Source organism: Pinus tabuliformis, chromosome 8 (genome assembly GCF_031772625.1).
Source record: "Pinus tabuliformis cultivar Carrire ecotype Pingquan chromosome 8, CPIR1, whole genome shotgun sequence".
Classification (NCBI taxonomy): Eukaryota; Viridiplantae; Streptophyta; class Pinopsida; order Pinales; family Pinaceae; genus Pinus; species Pinus tabuliformis.
The window spans coordinates 956,787,981-956,803,672 of record NC_142294.1 but is presented as its reverse complement, the minus strand read 5'-3'; the positions used below and the strand labels follow the sequence as shown (position 1 = coordinate 956,803,672).

General features: G+C 42.0%; 1 pseudogene; it reads left to right on the top strand.

The window, feature by feature from the left end:
- Positions 1 to 3,170: 3,170 nt before the first annotated feature.
- LOC149238643 (transcription elongation factor TFIIS pseudogene) overlaps positions 3,171 to 15,692 on the top strand; it is a 91,053-nt pseudogene continuing 78,531 nt past the window's right edge.

Here is a 15,692-nt window from a genome sequence, read left to right as displayed (position 1 = left end):
GGTGAGACCTTCATGAGATCTTCGTGGCTTCCTCGTGGAGGTGAAATCAAGGGGCTAGTTTCTAGTTCTGCACTACCTTCATTTCTGTAAATTCTCCCACTTCGTGTAGCCCCAAACATCAATGTATTCGCATAACCCGCTTTTCACATAGTAGCATTTTAATCCAAGTGTTCAAAGACTTAATGTAATTACCTCACGGTCCCTTGAGGAAGCGTTGTTCTGCCTCGCTATAGCTGAGTGAAGTATTTACCGTGAACTTAGTGATGAATCCTCCTATAATTCAATCGAGCCAGCGATCAACAGCACGCGCGACCTTATCCTCTGATTCTTCCAATCTATGCACCAATTCTGGAGTCCACACAATAGGTCTGTCGAGCTTGCACCTTCCTTGGTTATCTGCTAGCTTTGTGATCCACTCGTTTAGCTCAGTAGGGAAAGATGCGAAGAAAATTTCATGGATCTTCGTGTACAGGTAGCAGTCTAACCAATCTTCTTTTGATAGTCGTAGATTCCTATTCTCCTGCACCACGAACTCGTGAATCTTCCTATCCAACCAATCCTCAATTCATTTCTTAGTTGGATTCCAGTGATATGACACTATACATCTCTATGCGGATCACGGTCCCAACAACGGAACCATTTGTTGGCTTGTAGGGGCCTAACCCAGGTTCAGAGTTAATTAGCCAAACAAATCCCTATATTACTAGCCCTTTTAGTAACAGTCTATGGAGAACGGACTGAGGTATCACCCGAAGTAGTATGGCGGGGTGCTGGAACTAGGTTTCCGCACCCTTGAGATGTCTGAGGGGTTGATTTGGTCCAACTATGAGTCCCTTCGTGCAGGTTACTTCACGCACTTCCTTGGCCTTTGCGCCCTGATATATTTTCCTTCGTGCAACCCTAACTAGGGGTTGTGGGTCTTCCGCGCTGCTGGATCAACGATTTGTACTAATTCCCTAAGTCACAACCGAGATCTTACTTATCTTATTATACCAGTTATTTATCTTCACGTAAAAGGATGCCTTACATTATATTTACTTATTCAACACATTCATATGAGTTTGCACAGTAAATAAACAGTAAGCTTTGCAATTTATACCCAATAATACATAAAACAGGAAAAGATACACAGAAATATGGTAAAACTTCTCTTTATTAATGCTTCCAATGGTTACATACTCGACCTGCCCTACGCACTCAGCTGCAGGGGTCCTCACACTCAACTATGGACTACAAGGCCTCAGCGCACTCAGCTACAGAGCCTTCTCCTACTCTACGACCCAAAGACATGACTTACACTTCGACTCAATGCTTCATCGATTCCTTAGACTCATCTTGCTTCCTTCTTCTTTCTACACTTAGAGCCTCGCTCTATTTATATAATTCCATGGTTCGCGGACCATGGGTAGATATTTAAAACCAACATTACATTACAAAACCAAGGGCGAAAAACCCTATGAATCTATTATGACTTCGCGCTCCGCACCCATAATTCATAGAGTCTTTACAATGGACTTAGTCAAAACTTGGGCTTTAAGCCCCAAAACATGCCTTGGGGGGATTCCATGCCCAACATGCCCCCAACACAAACATTGTGACTCGCCCTCGAGTCACTCTGTCAGTGTGGAGATCTTTGCGTGGAGACCCTCCAACTCTGCTCGAACAGCTGCAAGGTCGGTAATGCACTGAGCGACTGCCTGCTGAATCTCCTGTACACATTGTTCTGAGACCGCGGTGTCGGAACTACTTCCCTGGATCTGTTCCTGCATCCCTTGCATTTGCATGAGCTTGTCTTTAATTGTTGCTGGAATGATGAAGGCCTAGTCTATCCAAGGATGAACGTATGCCTTCAAAATTGCTTCTCCGTGTCGTGCTGCATCGACTTGCTCTTTCAGCACTTTGGCCTGTTGCATTTGCACGAGCCTCTGAGTGAGGGACATCGTCTACGTGATCCCTTTGACAATGTAATACTACTACTGGAGCTCATGCACCTTTGTCTCTAAGCGCTAGATGTTAGGGTCCTCCTACAGGTTGGTGAGGACCTCGAATGACTCTTCCAACATCCTGGTGTAGTCCCTTACTACACTGCTAATCTCTTCCATCCCCAATGTAATAGCGTTGATGCACCATTCTTTTACTTCTGGAGGGGTGGACGGCTACGCCTTCAACCATAGCTCTGCTATCTGAAGATTCAGCTCCAATTAAACCTTGGCCATTTCCTGTTGCGCCTCACGCACCCCTGATGCTAATCTGTGGATGCACACCTCTGCTAGTGCTTCTGCTGGGATGGCTAGCTCAGGAACCATCTGGCAGGCTTCTTCTAGTACATGTACCATTTGCCTATTCTACGACACAACCTCGTCACACTGCAAGATCAATTGTCCCATGTTGATCTTCTGCTCACTCAACACCTGCAACGTGCAGCTTTCCCTAGCCTATAGTTCTGCAGTAATCCCATCCTGTAGAACATAGAGAGTCTCCTGCGAGAGCACAACCATGTTGATCATGAGGCCTTTTAAGGTACTGAACATAGGCCTGTCGGCCTCTTTTGTTGTAAACAATGCCCCATCTGGTAGCACTATTGTGTTGGTTGTTTGAGCACGTAGCATTTCCTTGCTGCAGTTGTCCCTATTATGAGGTTGGTCGAAAGAGTACCCACCTAAGGAGTGCGCACCTACAACTTCTGAATCTGCACTCAGAGGGCCCCCAACACAATCTGATTCTCCTTTGTGAAGTTTTGGAGGGCCTCGGTGGTGACGTCGCGCACTGTATTTCCTATGTCATGCCAATCCCCCTTAGTAAGGGTGATTAGGTCAATAGACAGCTTGGATGCTTTCACCTTCTTACACGGCCCCGTCCACTCGCTCGAGCACTGGTGCTTCAATATTGTTGATGCTATTTGTGGGTCCATGTTTCCCTCTTCTTCCTCTATTTTCATTTCTTTCTCTTGCTCCGTCAGAGGCGAGATCTGGCCCTCGCGTGCCTTCTATGTTACCTTCTGCGCTGTTACTGCTACGACCTTCTTTTGTTCTGTTTCTGCCTGTGCAGTGTCCCGTGCCTCCTCCACTTTTGCTGTCGCTGCTTCTTTCCTTCTCTTTTCTGCCAACTGTGCCATGCAGAGTTTGGCCTCCTCTTTATTCTTCTGCGCAATAGACTTCTCCACCATTACGATGTTTGGGGCGTGCCACTCTAGTGGCCATGTATCCAGTACATCGAAAATCACATCATCTATGGCTATGAAGGTTAGCTAACTCCATTTCTTGGTCTGGTCCTTGTGCACTCTAAGATATATGTTGTGGAAGTTCGCTTTAAATTCTGCAAAACTTTGCAAGTTGTTGTAGACAGTGGGTGATAACCATGCCTTCCGGTTAATCCCCATTTTGATGTTCATCTCCATGAACACCTAAAATATCTTACTGTCATGGATCCAGTTTGCATCCTTAGTGGCCCATAGCAAAGCGTACTTTGCAGTCTCTAGAATATCCCTGTCAATTATGGGGAACTGGCTGTTCTCCGACAATTCCCCTGCCACAAGCAATATGGAAAACAGAAGCCATGCATAGTGGAACGTTTTTCCTTGTTCATGTGCCTCGCGACAATTTTCCAAGAAGTATTTGCATAAGAAATCGTACCAGTTAAACTAGACCCCCTCCGTGCACTTCTCAGAAAATGCAACCACTAGCATGGGCAACTCGTCCACGTGGAACTTTTGCATGAGCTCGCTTGCCAGTATCAGGGTCGCAACTTTAACTGCTTTGTTGTTGATGCTAGATATGACGTAGCCCCTTTTCTTCTTCTCCAACTTGTATTTCTTCTTCATTTCCTCCACGATGGCCAAATTGCTACTCTTCCCCTCCGAGATGTCTGCGGGGTCCTCTCCTTTACACGGGAGCTGGGTGATGTCGTGGATTAAGTGGTCTATGATGGGGATGGGCTCCTCTAGCCACAAACACCCACCATGCACCAGGCAGAGCAACTGCATGATGACAAAGATCATCACTAGGGTGCGGTGGAAATGCAACACCCAGAGAAGGTTTAATAACCCCGCCTTTTCCACTCCGCGTAACTACTTTCGCGGCTCCAATTATATAACCCCCTCCACGGTGTTTTGCTTAGGCTTCATGTGCTGTGCGGTCTCTAGATGAGGGAATTTCTCGTGGTCAATGAGATCCCAATCTTCAAACTTCAAGTTTGGCACCCGTCCCAGGTGCGTGCCCTCAAAGATGATGTCATTCGGGAGGAGCGGAGTCTGGAGAGAGCTCTTGCTCTCGTCGAGGTCCTTGGGCACTTTTGCCTTCCCCTTCCACGGGGGGATATACGTGAGCAGATTTGTTGGAGGGTGCACAGGCTTAGTTTCTTCCTACATGCCCTCCTCCTCGTATTCTTCAATTATAAGGTCCTCCAGGTCTTCCTCCTCCTCGTTGGTTTCCAAGTTAACTACTTTCCCTTTTTCCTCCATCGTCAGTCTGGTGCGCAACGGGTTTCGCGGGGACACATGCACCAGAATCATTGGTTGTTTATCTTTTTTCGGCCTCGGCGTGTGCGGTGATTTAGGGATTTCCACCACAATCTCGGCGCCTTAAGGGGCATCTTCCACAGTTAGGGCTTGTGCGGCCTCTTCGGTGGTCATCTCTGCAATTTCCCTAGCTTCTTCAGACACTTCCATCTTGCTTGTCCAGAAATATCTTAATCGCTCAATCAGGGGCTTAATAAACGCTATGCACAGGGAAAACAGGTCTCTTCTCAGAATACGCGGGGCATACGATAACTCAATTCACAAATGACCAAGTGTTGTTTGCTGTGCAGCCCTTTGTAATTTATAGCATCTTTTGAATTTGAATTCGACCGTTCCCCCCAAATCCGGTCCATCAATGATCACTTGGTGGCAGATTTTCCCAAATCTTGCCCTTAAAGCGCGTCTTAAATGCCTGCCGCCTGCTCCATTTTGTCTCAAGTCAAGCATCACATCATGAATAGTGACTATAACAGTCACTTTCAGCCAACCCACGCGGCAGCGCAACCCCCCTTGCATGGTCGCGGACCTTGTGACACTTTGCTCCTGTGCGCAGCTCCAACATCATGTAGCTCCCAGGCATAGTAGTTTATAGTCCCGCGCCTCCTTCCAACTACCTGGAGCGCTAAGACTATACTTCCCACAGCTAGTCGGGTGGCCACGCCACCTGTATAAGGTTCCAACTAGTCACCCGTTACTCTTCCTGGAGAACATTCACCTTTTATTGTTACTGGCTGCGTCGTGCACTTTATCATCTGTAGCACACCACCATTGGTGATCCATTTAGTAATATGCAGTCCAAGCCAAGGCATCAGGCTGATCAACACTCGGGGGTAGTCCCCAAATTTTCCATTGTAATCATGTGCACTCTGTTTTATCACCCTGGTTTTCTTATCGACCCAAAGACACGACTTACACTTCAACTCAATGCTTCATCAATTCCTTAGACTCATCTTGCTTCCTTCTTCTTTCTACACTTAGAGCCGCACTCTATTTATACAATTCCATGGTCCGTGGACCATGGGTAGATCTTTCAAACCGACATTACATTAAAAAACCAAGGGCGGACATCCCTATGACTCTATTATGCCTTCGCGCTCCGCGCCCATAATTCGCAGAGTCTTTACAATGGACTTAGTCAAAACTTGGGCTTTAAGCCTGAAAACATGCCTTGGGGGGATTCCACGCCCAACAATAAGAGTGGGGCTAAAAACAAGAACAAAAATACTTAAAATATCTATCCCAAGAAAGCTTTCTCTATATATGTGACTTTAAAAAGATCTCATATTTAACATGACAATATAGATCATCAAGTCTTTCATGAGGTTAAAACAAATGAAGATAAATAATTTAATTAAGTAATTAATTAAATTAGTTGATTAAACTCATTGCACATATGAGATATTGTTGTTCATGCATATACTTAAAATATTTCAATCAAACATATATGATAAACACAATTAAAATAACAATTCAATCTCATAAACACAATACTAATACATAGATAATTGTACCCGATATATGTTGACTCTACTCATAAGTGGAACAACAATGGTTCTGCTTTCCATTAAGATCACTTCAAGTTACAATAGTGCAAACCAAAAGATCTCTTGCCAAAATTAAGAACCACTTCTTCACAACAAAGAAGGGAATTTATAGTTTCTAATAAAAATAAAAATATAGAAAAGTACCATTAAAGACTAAAGTGGTTTCAACAAACCACACTTGAAATAAAGTAAAAATATAATAATAGTGTAACACCCTCCTTCCACATCTACTTGAGCAACCATCTAGTCGGGGTAAACATACAACGAGAGGCCACTATAATATGATTCAACATCCTAAGTCACCTTAAGGAAGTGGAATCGACGGAAACACACAATACAAACATCCAACATCGTCAACAGAACCCTCAGAGGACAAGTCAGGTACTTAGACAACTTGTCCCTAGGTCCCACTGTTGTTTTAGCTCTCTTGGGCCATAACCGCTCTCATGCTATGGGAAAGGGAGTGACCAACAACCTAAAGTTGCTCTCACATGCCTGCTTGACAATGATTGTGGAAGAAAATTGTTAGTGCTATGCCAATGAGTTCAGGATTTGAGCCACTTTTTCTAGCTCAGAGCCTAGGTCATTACCCAGAATTGAACCATTTCTTCAGATCGGTAAATTAACTTGGAAATGAAAGTACTAAATAAAATACTTGTTCAAGACCTTAATTGGATCCCTACTAGCCATGACAAGCATTTCGCCAAAAATATCATCGCCATGTAATCTACAGGTGTAAATAACAGAGTTAAGTGTAGGGATCTCATACTTATCTGAGAATAACTATGAACCATTGTTCCCTCATGCCATTTACTGCATTATCATCTATTAGGTCATCGACACATTATCCATTCACATACAAGTAAAAGCATGCTGAAATCCATACATAATTGCTCTCATAAAATGTGCATATAACCAACAAAATAGGAACATAAATACAATAAACATGACAATCATCGAATCCATAAATACATCAATAACTTTACACATGGAAATCAAGGGAAAATATTTCTCATTAATGAATGCAATGAACCAACTGGAGATGGGACTACCACATTCCACTCGACCGTAGAATGGCTGAGCCAAACCTCTCTTTAACAATTCACCCTCATGCCATATTCCAAGCATGAATGTAGGATCTCATAAAACACATCAATCAAAACTCATCCAAGGCTTCCAGAGTCCATCCACCTCAACCCATCACTTAGTGATTCCACTTCAAGGTCGGATATCACAAAAACATCATCAGATTGGTATCCATCCAAGTCTTCCAGGGCTTACAAAACATTTGTTCCAACCAAGGCTTCCAGGACTAGTAACTCAACCCACAGCTGCCACTGGGCTTCTATAGATTTTGTCCAATCAAGGCTTATAGTACTAGTAACTCAACCCATCAAGGGATTCCAGAGAATTTGTCCAACCAAGGATTCCAGGACTAGTAACATAACCCAAGCTGTTATAGGGCTTCCAGAGCATTTGTCCAACGAGGGCTTCCAGGAACTAATAACACAACCCAAGCTAAGGAATCATGAGTACCAACAAAAAACAAATCATGAAAGTAAACCCACAAGCACCATGGCTATCTAGGAAATGGCAAGGCTAGGAAATACATTGTCAATCCAAGCAATCCTCCATGTCAATGACGGATCACAACCAAGAAACCACATGCATATTCCATGCATGTCCAAACTACTGAAGAAATCATACATGTAACTCGGTACCTGTAAGAAAATCTGATGTAGCTATTCATGTTGATGTCTTCTTGTGCTTTGCTGCTCTTCCTTTGCCTTCTTGCTCCAAGAATCCAAGTATGCCACACCCTCCAAGAGTGCTCCAAGAAAATTCTAAGTACCCAAGAGTATGGGAGAGAGAGAATAATGATAGAGAGCTCCAACATTGAACTGACAAAATGTTACCAAATGATCCTCAAAAGCCTTTTTATGAATGAGGCCTCTATTTTCTTCATTTTCCATTTCTTTCCTTCATTTTCCTCCTCACATGCAACCTGTGACCTTTGACCTCCCTTTTCTCCTAATTTCCATTATTTTCATAAATAAATGTCCCAAAATGCCTTTTAATACTTAGCCATTGCCTTTTCTAATTTCCTTAGCCATAAACAACCAAAGGAACACCCCCTAGGATGTCATGCCCAACATTCAGTTTGGAATAAGTGTTCCATTCATATGTGATTATTGTTTTTAACTTTATGACATGGAATTTTCACCAGGGATGATAGAGAAACCTCCCCCTTGGGGGACACCATCCTCGGTGTTCAATCACACATATAACTCAACAACCTATTGAAAGAAGACATACTGCTTATGGAGCTTTATAACACAGCTCGATGCAATATTTACAATGGAAGATCTTCTCAAGAGAAAAGAACATCATGACAACATGACAACCCACCGCATAGTGGAGCTTTATATCATAGCTCATTACTATATTTACAATGATCATCCTGCTGAGTGCCAACTCATATGCCATCACAACTTCATGAAAACATAACCACATGATAGCGTAATAACATGATACCCATACTGCATAGTGGAGCTTTATAACATAGCTCGTTACGGTATTTACATCCATACATGGGTGTACATATAGCAACATCATCAAAATATAGATACCAAAACATATGCCACATCATATACAAAACATATATCAAACATATACTAACATCATATCTAAGCATATATCAAAACATCATATAACATATATCAACTATCATAAAGCATATATCAATCACCATAAAGCATATACTAAACCAACATAAGCAAATACTAAACCACCATAAAGCATATGGAAAGCCATCATAAGAAAATACTAAACCACCATAAGCAATCGCCAAACCACCATATCAAAGCTTCTTTGCCTCAACCGGAAAACAAAGAAGGATACATGACCCACATCCCATCTTCCATCTCCCATGTAGCTTCATCGAGCCCAAAGTGCTTCCATCTCCCATGTGGCTTTTTTGGGCCCAAAATGATTCCATTGCGCTTTAACTTGCTCGATTGCTCAGTTCTAGAGCATTAGCACCTTTTTCTGTAGTATACACTGAGGCTCCAGCTGAAATTCTCCATCTGGTTCCACATGCAATACAGACCAGTCAATCACATGATCAACATCCTTGACATAATTCTTAAGCAAAGATACATGGAAAACATCGTGGACTTTCACTATCGGAGGTAGTGCAAGTCGATAGGCTACTAAACCAATCCGCTCAATAATACTGAAGGGTCCATAAAACTGTGGTGCCAGCTTAGCACATGAGCCAATATGCAAGGAGATCTTCTTTAGTTTGATGTGCAAATACACCTGTTCCCAAACCTAACTCCTTGAACAACCTGTTCCTATATGCATTACTCTTATGCCTATCCCGTGTTGTCTTAAGATTATTCTTGATCACCTGCATCTCATGTTCCATGTCTGCCAACATATTTGGTCCAATCAATACTTTGCTAACCAGATCACTCCAACTAATGGGAGTGTCACAACTTTGCCCATATAATGCCTCAAAAGGACTCATCCTTAGTGACTCCTCATAACTATTGTTGCATGCAAACTCGACCAAAGGGAGATACTCTTCCCACTTCCTCTGCTGATGCATCACATACATCCTCAACATGTCCTCCAATATCTTGTTGACCATCTCTTTCTATCCATCTGTCTACGGATGATAACCTGTGATGAAGGCCAACTCGGTGCCTAAACCTGCAAATAACTCTTTCCAAAACTTGGAAGTGACCTTCTTTGACACAATCTTCTTTGGAACACCATGTTGTCTAACCATGTATCAGATGAATACCCGTGCCACATCACTAGCTGAGAATGTAGACTTTACTGGAATAAAGTGTGTAGCCTTTGTTAACCTATCCAAAATGACCATGATGGAATCATGCTACTTCACTGTCATCGACAACCCTGTGATGAAATCCATGGAAACAACCTCTCATTTCCACTCTGGAATCGCGATTGGCTATAGCAATCCACCTAAATATTTTCACTATGCCTTCACTCACTGATAATAAAAAAATCTCACCACAAAATCTGCTACATCCCTTTTCAGATTCGACCAATAGTAATATCTATTCATCGCTGTGAGTTTCCTATGATAACTTTGGTGACCCGAATAAGGTTTTGCATGAAACTCCCTCATGATCACCTTCTTGAGCTCTTTGCTATCTAGTACATATATCCCATCAATCCCTCTATTGTAAGACAATAGTCCATGCCCTGTGCACCTACACCTGTACCTATACCTGTACTTGTAATGCCACCTATACCTGTACCACTACCTGTACCTGTACCTGCACCTATACTCTGCTGCAACCTATGCACAATCTCCATATATCTGACATCTTGATGTGATCCAGATTTAAACAGGAATGCAACAAAGTATAAATATAACCATAAATACAAAGATGCAATAGAAATAACACTTCATTTCATTAATCTCAAATACTGAAATATGCTTACAAACATAATGGAAATAAGACTAGCTTAGGCGATGGTATCTTATCTCTAAGAAGAGATGTGGCGGTTACATGCCTCTGAATTGTGTTACACTGAGGCTCAAAGGCCTATTTATTATTGAAAAACAATGGAAAACCCTAAACATCCAAAAACCTAACCCTAGGAGATGAAACGAAAAACTATGGGCCCTGTTTGGGTAAATTGGTACATCAACTTCCCCTAGTCGTATCTTTGACATACGATCTCTGTTTGATGCGCACAATACCTCGTTAGAAAGATCTATCCGAGGACTACAAATTTTGAATAAAAAACATTAGTGTATGACCCATTTTGGTCCCAGGTTTCCCAAAAACCATTGTTTAGGGCCTCAAAATAGCTCCGGAAATTCAGGACTCGAAAAACTGCCAAAAATAGTTAAGTGTGCTACAAATAAGGAAACTGGAAAAATGAAAGAAATAATGGTGGGGGTCCAAGTGGAATAGGTGGGTGGCCACCAATATACAATTAGATCATTCATCCCCCCTTAGGAAGAAATGGTCCCCATTGTGTTGAGTTCCTCCATGAGATGAGGAAACTTCTGCTGAACTTGGTCCCTGGTGAGCCACTTCTGCTGAACTTGGTCCTTGGTGAAGGAGTTGGCCTGCTTTGACAAATCGATATAGTTGGATCCTTTGCTGTTGGGTGTTCTTCATCTGCGTGTCCATGATTCGATCAGTTGTGGCTTGTTCCATGCAATCTGGATTTAACTCTATAGGTGTGAGTTGTTATACAATGTTTGATGTGTCCAAAAATGGTGGGAAGTATGGTCAAAGGTGGTCCACATTGAACATTGCGTGCAGGCCAAGGAATTGGGGAATTATGAGCTCAAATGCATTGCCTCCCACAACCTTCATAATGGTGTAAGGACCATATCAGAGTGGTCTCAGTTTCCGATAGGCTTCGGTAAGGCGTTCCTTCTGCAAATGCAACAAGACTTTGTTACCCACCTGAAGCTTGTGTGACACCCAATGTTGATCATGTCATTGCTTGTACTTGGCATTTGATTTCTCTATAATGTCATGGAGCTATTGGCAGATATGTTGGATGTGCTCAATGAAGTTGTTTTCCTTGTCATCTTCCGATTGGACATGAGCCGAATCTACCAGAGTAGCTGCAAATGGTATGGCCACATAAATGGGACATAGTGATTGGAATCCCAAGCCCACCTGAAAAGGGTTATGGCCAATCGAGATGTAGAGAGATCGGTTATAACTATGCTGGACATGGGGGAGGCTCTCATCCCATTTGTGTGGATGCTTTGAGTTGTACATGCGCATAATGTGTATGATCATCCTGTTGACGACCTCTATTTGGCCATCTGTTTGGGGATGGAAAGATGTGGATTTCATGAGCTTAGTGTTAAACATCGACCAGAGATTGGACCAAAATGTACTGAGGAACCTGCTGTCCCGATCTGAGATGATAGACTGTGGGATCCCAAAGTGTACCCCCACTCATTCAAAGAAGAGTTTAGCAATGGCTTCTGCTGTGATATTATTTTTGCAGGCTACCACAATGGCCATCTTCGAGAACCTATCAACGACCACAAAAACACAGTCATTTCCATGCTTAGTAGAAGGAAGGACCGACATGTAATCCATGGAGATAGATTCCCAAGGTTGACTAGGGGTAGGCAATGGAGTATAGAGGCCTTGCTTCTTGATGGTTAGTTTGGAAATGGTGTAGGCAGTGCAAGATTTGATGTACTTCCTGATATCATGTTTAAGATTCGGCCAATAGAAATACTTATGCAGTATTGCCACCATTTTCTCGACCCCAAAATGCCCAGTGGCCCAACTGTAGTGCGCTTCCCAAATCAGCTTGGCACGCTCATTTGAAGGAACACAAAGGTGTCCTAGGTGGCATAGCAGGGCATCCTGGAGGTGAAAATATGGAACTTTCTGACCATCCAAGAACATCTGGTATGTGTGGCTGAATTTTGGGTTACTTTTGTAGAGAAGTGGCCAGTCAGAAGTCTCATACCCATAAGAGTTGAGCATGGTGGTTAACGCCATGATCGGGAGTCGGCTAAGGCAGTCTGCAACATTATTGGTGCTTCCCTTCTTATAATTGATATTCAAATGGAACTGTTGTAGGTATGTAGACCACTTTTGATGGCGATCATTCTACAACTTCCCTTGCATTTGTATGAACTGCGGGGGTCGGTGGTCTGTGTGGATGACCGTTTCCTTCCCCAAAATGTAATTCTTCCATTGTTGGTAGGCCTACACAATGGAATACATCTCTTTGTCATAAGTGGGATGCTTTCGGACTGTGTCTGAAAGTGTTTCACTGTGATATGCCATTGGATGCCCCTGTTGAGTAAGGATTGCAAATAGTCAGAGGTATTAGTCTCAATCTCAAATGGTTGTTGCAAGTCTAGTAAAGTGAGCATTGGTGCAGATTAGAGGCGATGTTTCAACTCTACGAATTCCTTTTGTTCAGATTCACACCAAAATAATTTTTCTTTAGCTCCTCCCTTGGTGACTTGACTCAAGGGCCAAGTGTTATGAGAGAATCCCAACATGAACATGCAGTAGAAATTGGCAAGGCCCAGAAAACTGTGGAGCTCTATCAGAGTGGTTGGGGCTGGCCAATCCCGAATAACTTGGATCTTGGTTGATCCACATGCACCCCCGTTCATCAATAATGTATCCCAGATACTGAACCTGGGTCATGCCAAAAGTGCATTTCTCCAAATTGGCACACAACTTGTGTTCTCTTAGTGTTTGGAGAACCTGTCGGATGTGGTGGAGGTGCTCTTCCAAAATCTGGCTGAAGATTAGGATGTAATCCCAATATACCACGTTGGTGAATGGCCACAAGATGTCATCCATCATCCTCATGAAGGCTTCAGGAGCATTTGTCAACTCGAAAGGCATAACTAACCATTCGAAAAGGCCCTCCTTGGCTTTGAAGGCAGTCTTCCACACATTAGAGGGTTCGATTGGTACGAATGATCCAGATTTAAATAGGAATGCAACAAATTACATATATAACCATAAATACAAATATGTAGTAGAAATAACACTTCATTTCATTAATCTCAAATACTGAAGTATGCTTACAAACAGAATGGAAATAAGACTAGGTCGGGTGATGGTAGATTATCTCTGAGGAGAGATGTGGCAGTTACATACCTCTGAACTGTGTTAAATTGAGGCTCAAAGGCCTATTTATTATTGAAAAACAATGGAAAACCATAAACATCCAAACACCTAACCTTAGGAGATGAAGCGCCAAACTATGGGCCCCATTTGGGTAAATTGGTACATCAACTTCTTGAGGTCGTAACTTTGGCATACGATCTCAGTTTGATGTGCACCATACCTCGTTAGAAAGATATATCTGAGGAATACAAATTTTGAAAAAAAAACATGGTCCACGACCCATGTTGGTCCTAGGTTTCCAAAAAAAAACATCGTTTAGGGCCTCAAAATGACTCTGGAAGTTCAAGACCCGAAAAACTTCCCAAAATAGTAAATTGTGCTACAAATAAGGAAACTGGAAAACTGAAAGAAATAATGGTGGGGGTCCAAGCGGAATAGGCAGATGGCCACCAATATCCACCTGGATCATGTTGTCTTGCCTGGAAGATCCTATCTTGTAAATCTATCTCATATGAGCTCATCGTTGCCAAGTGATGTATCTGTATCTGCCTACTGAGAGCATCTGCCACCCTATTCTCTTTACCTTTGGTGTACCTGATCTCAAAGTCAAATTCACTGATCATGGCAAACCATATAGCTTGCCTGGTATTCAGATTCAGTTGGTCAAACAAATGCATCAATCTAATATGATCACTCATAAGCATAAACTGCCTGCCAAGAAGATAATGCCTCCACATCTTCAGTGCATTAGCCACTGACTATGCGGTTTAACTAAGAAATGCCAATGACATTCCAAGTCAAACTTTGAAATATTCTTGATTTTATCAACTTTCTTTTACGATGATTCCTTCCATGTTTTAGTCAACAATTTTACATTGGGTAAAGTATCCTCAGGGCAATCTGAAATCAGTTTGGCCTGCAATAAGCTGTCACTAATTCATTCAGTGAGTTTGTTTGAAATATCCTTGGCACTGAAGATTTCCATTTCTGCATGATTGATTTTTATTTCCCACTCTTTGAAAAAAATCTCTTTCTGTGATTCTTCAATTTTAGAGAGACTAACTGATCTTCCCTCAGTACTATCCTACCAGCCTATATAATCTGAAATCTTCTCCTTGACTTCTCTATAGTATGTCCTAAAATCAGACAATTGATTCACGAATGAATCACTTGATTGACATAAGTCATGGATAATGGATAGTTTATGACAGAAAATAACTTGTTGTTGAGAAAGGAGATTGTTTAGTTCTCCTGCTTCCTTCTCGAATTCAACTATCTCAGGATTGAATTTTAATTTCTCAATCTTTTGTTGAAGTTCCTGGATTTGAGTATCCTTGCTCTTTAGATCAGATTCACATTGAATCTTTAATTTATTGAAGTTATTTTTTTGTTCTATAGGTTGTGCTTACCACTATTGAGAAATTTATTATTTTTCATTCTCAAAACCCTGTTCTAGCTGACTAATCATTTCATATTTCTCCCTTAGGAGTTGTTTCACTTCAAAATCTTTATCAGTAGTAGCACTAGCATATGCTCTTGCAAATTGGGAAAGCCTTTCCAGATCCTCAGCAGGAGTAGCTTGAGAATATTTCCAAATTACTTCAAAGGAAGCATTATCAGGGACTAAGGCCTAGGTTTGTTCCGTTCTCTTTCTTTTTCTTTCTCTGCTACCCACAACTTTATGTTTTAGACTATAAAACACATCAAGAGGAGGAATTTCTTCAATATTCAAAATGACATTAGAGGTTGGAAATACCGAGATGACTTCCAAATAACCAGTGTCCAGATCTTTATCGGAAGCCTCAATAGTAAGCGAGGTCTTCCCTATGACTTCAAGGGTCTCTATGATCTTCATCTGGGATGGAGTCTTTAGATTTTTAGGATTTGTTTCTTTAGTAAACTTCTTCGAAATTGCATCCAGATTTTTGTCTGTTGGAGTTCTTAATATGAAGAAGAAGATGTACATGTCTCTTTTTTTCTGAGATACATTAGGGATATATGATG